Here is a 7,395-nt window from a genome sequence, read left to right as displayed (position 1 = left end):
ACAATGCGTAATTTAAAATGCAGGTAAAAAACCATTACGGAAAATTCTTTCATATTAACATAGTAGATTGTGCCTTATTTTTACAGACTTTTCTTAGAGTGTAGCATACTAACTAACTACTAATACACTGCTTAAAGCATATTAGTTGAGAATGTGTAGAATTACTAGTTTACTAGCTACTAAAAAAACTTAAATTGAAATCATTCAAAAATGTGTACGTTTTCAATAATTCAATGTATTTTAAAATACAGTTATTTATAATTTCATATTATATCATGCATATTCTTTTACAAACAAATCTAAATTAACATATATAAAATATATTTTTTGCTGAGATTTGATGATGTGACAATTTTGCGTCGTGATTACGCAATGACGTCATTGCGCAATGACATCACAACGTCATTTAGCAACTTTTAGCAACAAATCGACCATCCTTTAGCAAGTTTCTCTGAAAATTAGTTGGCAACACTGCCTCTAGCTCCAACCCTAATCAAACACACCTGAACAAGCAAATCAAGGTATTTAGGATTACTAGAAAGTTACAGGCAGGTGAGTTTGATCAAGGCTGGAACTAAGTGGACCTCGAAGGCCAGAGAGCAGGGGTGTGCAGTTCTGCTCCTGCAGGGCCACCTTCCAGCAAACACACCTGAACCAGCTAACCAAGGTCTTCAGGATCACTAGAAATTTCCAGTCAGGTGTACTGGAGATACACTCCAGGAGCAAGATTGGACACCCCTGCACTAGAGACATCAAACCTGTACTTACTGTGCACCTTCCCTATCAGAATCCAGAGTTTTATTTTGTGTCAAAAAAGGGTGCCAATTTTGGTGGAATTTAAGTAATGTCAACATTTTATTCTTTAAGGCATCTAAGAATAAAGAAGCCATGTTGACATGGCAAGAAAATAATTGCAGAACTGGTCAAACTCAGGGCCTCAAACCCTGAGGTACTAATGGCCTCTATCTTGGATCTGCAGGAGAAGGAGAGCCAACTCGAGGGGCTAGACATGCTGGAGGACCAGAGTATCTTCTTGAGGGAGAGGAGGATGAGCGATGTGCTATGAAGAGCTGGCCAAGGAACTCCTGAAATCAGTGCTGCTGAGCAGTCAGCAGTGTTGGGGAGTAACTAGTTACATGTACCGGAATTACGTAATTTAATTACAAAATAAAAGTAATTGTCCGTTTCGGTGCATGGCTCTTTAAATGCTAACGAGCTCTTCTAACCCCGCCCCTCTCTTCCGTGGAAGAGGAAAGGCGATTTGCAAATAATCATAAGAAATATAAAGTGTGAGACTTCTTTTGGAGGTGCAGCTGAATTACGAACAGTGGGTACATATCCATCCTTGAGTTTTAACTTTTTAACAAAACCTGCCTTGAATTGTCCCACATTCAAAGCTGCCTGCAGTAAAATGATTTGCGCAGCCAGACATAAACAAATTTAGTGAAAGTGAATTGAATTGACATGTGGCTTTTCAGAATTTGTGTGCTGCATTTAACCCATCCAAGTGCGCACACAGTTTAAGTAGGGTAACTTGTAATCTGTAACCTATTACATTTCCAAAGTAACCTTCCCAACACTGGCAGTCAGTCTCAGGTCAAAATGGCTATAGCAGGAATTCTTGGTAAGTGCTTTTTGATCATTTACAAATAGACTGTCCACTTCCAGTTTACATACAGAAATAATGCTCTGTTTTGTGTGCAGATTGCCTGGAGGAGAGTGACTTGCAGAAGGTATATAATAGTTTTTAGGCAAGCTGACCGCCTACCTGTCTTCCAAAACATACCAATCGAGGAGGTAGAGGGGCGAGATACAACCTCCCAGAGGATGCCTACTTGATAAACCTGAGTGTTTTCCTCTCTTTTGCAGCTCACAGCTCCACATTTTGCTGATTGTTCACCATTTGTTTTTTACCTGTAGATTTCCTTGTACAAGATGAACCTGGTTTTCAGGCAGCTCAGGTGACCCTCAAACCAAAAGAGTTGTAATGGTGCCAGGACTTGTGAGGAGGCTGGAAAGATGACCAGCTTCTCCTAAATAACTATTTCCAAGAGACCTGGACGGACTTACCTGAATGTCTGACATTTACCAGCATCAGTAACCCACGTAAGTGGTAAACCACCCAAGTTTCAGTGAGATTTTGTGGATGTGTTTGTTACTATCTGTGTACTGTTGCTTCTCTTTTGCTCTCTTTCAAGATGAGGGACATCCTCAATCCTAAAAATCTCTCAATTCATGTGCCACAACACCTCAACAGCTGAAGTTTTAAACCATCAAACTCAGCCTAAGGTGAGTGATGGAAGACAGCTATTTTAACCAACTATTTTGTCCCATTCGATTAAATTTGAAATGTTATTTTCTTAAAATTGACTTGAAATCTTTTCACCACATTCCCAGAGGTGCTATTGGTGTCTTTGTATTAATAGGACTGACTCACAGTTGTAAGTCATTATTTTCACAAAGGTTCTGATCTGTGATGCTTCTCAGTTGACACCAAACATGTTTGTGGTTGTTTGTTTATTACATGACAGGTGAAGAGGTGAAGAATAAAAAGGGAAGACATGTCCCTTCAAATAAGCAAAATATATTGGATATTGCTGGATACTGTTGCTTGTATCCTGAAATGCCATGCTTTGGCAATAAACTGATTATCATAAACAAACAACACATGTATTTTCTAGGGAAATGGCATGACCGTGGGATAAATTGTTGCAGCTGTTAATTTAGCCTGAGGCTTGAAACAACTGAAGTATTTCTTAGAATTTATTAATATTTATTTTGTAAGTGTAATATCCTCTAGGCTTACTTTAATGTGTAGACACCAAAACTATTTAACACAGAAAAAAAATTTAAACTACATTGTGCTTTTCAGGGGTAAATATATATTTGACCCAATATGTCCTAATAAATATATTACACGGTATTTTTTATTTCCATCACAAAAAAAGTTACCCCAAAAGAAAAACTGAATAATGAGTTTCTTACTGAATAATATACATTGGAAGAAAGCTTGGCAATAAATATTAAAAGCAAAGATTTACCAAGATTTGTGAAATCCCAGAGGGCTCATAGTTAGATCTATTTTAAAATCATTCATATTTTACACATTTAATTTAATTTATTTATTACAGTACGTTTTATGTCAAACTCTCTCCTTGAGACTCTAGCGCTCTGCTGGTCTGTGACATCTTCTCTCATGAGCTCCCTCTTGAGGCTGCATTAGGACTTAAACTATAACACATTGTCATATACTATGTTTAGAATTAAATTTAATGGATTTTCTTATCATCTTCAGGCTTATATTATAATGTACTATATAAAGAAAAATATGTTAAACCCACTTATGGAAATCATGACATAACTTACACTTTTTCTACTATGTGTTAACAATATACAAAAGTTTCATGAAGATACAAAAAAAAAAAAAATTATTCATTGAAAATTTTAAGTGGGGGACGTCAATATGGCCATGCATTTCATTACAACTACATAATCACAATATACAAAATCCTAAAACATACGAAGTGTATCTATCTATCTATCTATCTATCTATCAATCTTCACTGTAAAAAAAATTGCCAGGAATTTACAGGATTAAAGAGTATTATTTTACAGTATATTACTGTAGTCAGAAATTTACTCTGAAATCAAAGCATGCTGGGTAATTTTTTTACAAATGACTGAATGAACAGCAGAATGATGCTAACATCACAGTAATTTACTGCTCTTGTTTTACTGTGAATTCACATTATAAAGTTGTCTTTAGCTGTGCCACTGTGAGAAATTTACTTGTTTACTGTAATTGTTTTGAATAATGGTGATTGGTGATTCCATTTGTTTGTGCTCTTTGACCTTGCATATTCATATTCAAATTTATGATCTAATCACGTCAGAAGTGTGACAAATGAAAACATTTGTTAAAATGATGACAAACTAGAATATGAAAAAAGTTATTCACCTGACTTTAGGATAGTCAAATAATTCTTCACATAAACATGAAGATTTTATTTTAGCATTATTTAAACAAGAAGATTAACCAATAACTTATTTCATATGTGAGGGATAATCAACGGCTAGCTGTGCATTAAATGATTTGAATGCACGACGTGGAGGCGAAGAACCACCCGACGCGCAGCGGAAGTGCATTCAAATCGTTTAATGCACAGCTAGCCGTTGATTATCCCGCTTATGCCATGGTCATTTGCCAGCATTCACATATTAAAGATGTTAATAATATTTGCGCTGCAATATTTGACCAGAACGATAAAAATGACGGTTATTTTCGTCAGTTACAACTTGTTAGATGTAGCATTCTACTCGCTTTAAATAAGACAGAGCAGACAAATATATTAAGTAGTGCAGTAAGATTACATTTATTTGAATGAATTATAGCATTTATTTTAATTGAGGTCGCGGTTTCCTTCTCTCCCCCTCCGTGCGAAACACAGCTGTATGTCAAACCAAACTTTCCATACAAGCCCGATGGGTGTGAATGGGGAGAGCGCAGGTTAATTTTTAATTTTCTCCAGGTCGGACTCAGTGATACGAGGGTGATGAACACTGGTGTCTTTTCCATTTCAGAATCGAATATTCAGACAGACCATGGCATAATCATAACTGTTTGTGGACGGATCTTTCACAATAGTGAAGTAACTGCTGAGAAACATCTTTGAAAGATGTGACATTAATACTCAACATACAAAACACAACAATGGTAACACTCAACAAATAAACACAACACTTACAACATAAACCAACATTACAAAATAAACCAACAACACAAACTGCTAAAAGTGAACTAAAAACAAGTTCATTAGCACAAATAAAACCAACAAGAATAAAAAAAATAAAAAAAATCTCTACAGCACAATCTATTCATGCGGCATTGCATGCTGGGAACCTTCATAGTACATCTGCACTGTAGAAACACAGTATGAAGCTGTTTGTTTAAAGTAATTTCTGAGAGTGCAGTTAGATACAAGAGAAGTCTCACTGTGAAACTACTGTGAAAGTCATGCAATTATTAACCTGGAATATACTGTCATTTCACAATAACATTTTTACAGTGGAGTTAGTATTTATAATCTACTTATTTAAAAAAAAACAATTCCCATAAGACTGGAAAAATATTCTAGGCTAAATGAAAATTAATAAGAAAAATCCTTCACATGTGAAACTGCTGGATCAGTATCTGCATTTTTCCAGGTGACAGTCTTGTTCAGGACATGTTATTTTGATTCACTTGTTTGGAGCTTGTGGAGTTTCCACTGTCAAATACTGTACAATACAGAGAAAGATAAAATACACTAAGATCTGCTTTAATACAAGATAATAAATGAAAGCATTGACTCAATAACTTACTATAGTTTCTCCAGTTTACAGTGTGGATCCTCCAGTAGAGCAGAGAGCAGCTTCACTCCTGAATCTCCTGCATTATTACAGCTCAGATTCAGTTCTGTCAGGTTTGAGGGGTTTGATCTCAGAGCTGAACTCAGAGCAACACAGCCTTTCTCTCCAATACTGCAGTTAATCAGCCTGCAGCGAGAGAAGAACATGAATGATCTCCGAGATTGTGTTTAAGCTTTAGAGTAAGAGTGTGTTTGTATGTGTTTGTATGAGCTCTACTTTTTCTATACACCAGGATCGGCACTCTAGAGATTTTAACTTGGCAGTAGCTAAGACATTAATTTAAATGCACTCTACCCACATGATTCATGATTGTGATGCTCAAACTGTTTGTAGTACTATATAGGGGATAATGTTAAAATAAGAGTAACATTATAGTATAACTATGACATATAAGTCTTGTAAGGATCACTCATTGGCATTACAAATAAGGACAATGGAAGCAATCAAAATCAACAAAAGAGCAATGATATGCAAGTGCTATAACAAGTAAGGATCACTCATTGGCACAATGATGGAATCCAGTGGCGTGGGTGAAGATCAAAGACTTTACATTTAGGAAGACTGTGCACTCTTATTACTTATGAATGGGAGAATGTGCAACGCCCAATATGGCGAATAAGCCCCGCCTTCTGAATGAAAGATCCAATCGTGGATCAGTAAAGTCATCGTGTCACTGCAGCTGCTGTTAGAAGCTCCGGTTGCTATAGAAACAGGCATCATTCTCAGACTCGCGCTCATGACTGCGCTTGCGCATTGGCTGATCTAACATGAAAAACAAGTTGTTTTTAATAGTATTTGAACATAAGAAACAAACTTTATGAGACAGTTGTTGTCAGATTTCATTGGTGTTTTCAAATATGAAATTTAGTCGTAAGCTTAGTGAACAGTTTTGGAGAATTTGATGTTTCCCCATTCAAAGAGATAGGAGCTGCACTCGGATGCCCGAGAGGCGTTTCAAAGATGGCCGCCGAGTGAAACGACTTGTTTTAAAGAGACTTTGGTGCAGATATAATGTGTGTAGGTCTACTACTCATGCTTCTGCAGAGTTCACTTAATTTGTAAGGATTGAGTTTTAATTTTATTGTAGCTCTGTGTTTAATCTGACTCCAATTTTAAAGTGATCATTACATTTAGAATGTGTTTCTAATTAGTAACTAATACCTATGGGAATACGACACCTATCTAAGCATTCATATATAAGGACCCTCAGTATTATCAGCAGTTTTCGCATTGCTCAATAGCTAATTAAATGGCGAATTCAGCAGGCAAAACACCATCATCACTAGGAATCGGGAATTTAGAGAAGTGGAATTTGCTTCCGCAATGGTCTCACCTCCGATTCATTCAAGTTCGTTAACTTGAACACGTGAATTCACCGCATTGATTATAAGCTGCCTGATTCGGAAGTGACTGAGTTAGCATTATTTCACGCATGGCTACATTATTGTCATGGACTCCACAAGTTATGTGACTTACTCAAGAACAAGTTCAGATGGGAACTTCATCCCCAAGAAGGATATCAAGAGATCAAGCATCCACTTCACAGCTGCTATGTTTCACTCTCTCGAACGTCTTCACAAGCTAAGTTCCATTTAATGCTCTCAGGTTATCTGCAACATGCGTGTTGCTAAGGCTATCTGTGTTGCTTGGGCTCATTAAGTTGTTTTCAGTTAAATGCTTGTGCTAGTTCATGCGAATGTGCGGTACTTATCTGTTGTCACTGGCAACACGTTTGTCGTTGCAATATGCTGCGCTTAACAGGGGTCTAATGTCATTTCATGCATTCTGAGTTATTTACACTGTTAAGAGTTGGATTCTTATGCGCGTGCGCGCACTCAGCGACCCAAGCGAGAGCAAGAGCACGCCGCTTAACGTGTTTATTTCATGGTTACGGAAGTCTTTGGCAGCGCCGCAGTTACTTGCTCGAGAAGACTAGAATGTTCGAGAGGATAGGCACTAACCTGCCTCCGGCTGGAGAGAGTAGCC

This window comes from Sinocyclocheilus rhinocerous, unplaced genomic scaffold (assembly GCF_001515625.1).
Source record: "Sinocyclocheilus rhinocerous isolate Xijiao unplaced genomic scaffold, SAMN03320098_v1.1 scaffold763, whole genome shotgun sequence".
NCBI lineage: Eukaryota > Metazoa > Chordata > Actinopteri > Cypriniformes > Cyprinidae > Sinocyclocheilus > Sinocyclocheilus rhinocerous.
Note: the sequence above shows the minus strand (reverse complement) of the source record.